The sequence below is a fragment of the Solanum dulcamara genome, chromosome 12 (genome assembly GCF_947179165.1).
Source record: "Solanum dulcamara chromosome 12, daSolDulc1.2, whole genome shotgun sequence".
Classification (NCBI taxonomy): Eukaryota; Viridiplantae; Streptophyta; class Magnoliopsida; order Solanales; family Solanaceae; genus Solanum; species Solanum dulcamara.
This window is the reverse complement of record NC_077248.1, coordinates 16464788-16465658: the sequence shown is the minus strand read 5'-3', so window position 1 is coordinate 16465658 and position 871 is coordinate 16464788.

Genomic DNA, 871 nt, shown 5'->3' with positions numbered 1-871 from the left:
TAGCATGAGTTGATGGAGATGGTTTTTTGATATGCTTTGTTGATTTCCTTAACCATGTAATTATGTTGAATGTGTAAATTTCCTTAAATGTGTTATTCCTCTTGAATTGTTGGTTTAAAACCTTAGAGTTGTGACGAGTCCTAAGGAGGTGATAAATTAGGAGAGGATTTGTTTGTTATGTTTGTGGGATGTTATAAATGCTTATTAAATTAGGCTTGATTGAGTTGATTGGAGGATAGAATTGACGAGTGGACAAGGTCCTAAATAAGACTTGCCATTATGACTTGATTGAGTTAAAATGAGAATAGAGTTGATGAGTTGGCAAGGTCCTAAATGAAACTAGCCGTGAGGGCTTGTTTGAGATGATTGGAGGGAGTCTTATGAGCATAGAGTCATGGGAGGAGTATCGAGTACCGAAGCGGGCGAGAGTATAGTCCATACTCGAACCCCAGAAACTACGTCGCCAATGTAGGTATGGATGGAACCATTAAAGTCGGATGCTTCCCATGGGATCAGACCATTAAAGTCGGATGTTTCCTATTTTATTGTCCTGAAATGATAGGACTTGACTAATCGATGGAATTCATGATTAGGGAGGCGTTCATGTCCTGGCAAGGTATGGACGGGTGTGGCAACAACGTTTGATTATTGTACTAGAACTGGCTCATAAGTGATGGTTGTCGGATAAGAGAAACTCCCATTTAGGTCTTGATAGTGCTCTGAGTCAGTTGAGTTGAATGACATGTGAATTGGTCCCATCTAAATCATTTCTTGTTAGACTTAGGACACTTGAGTGAGTTGTCACTTCCTTATGAGTTGAGATTTTCGAGTTGGTTGATCTTATACCGATGTTGTTTTATTCAGTCATTTT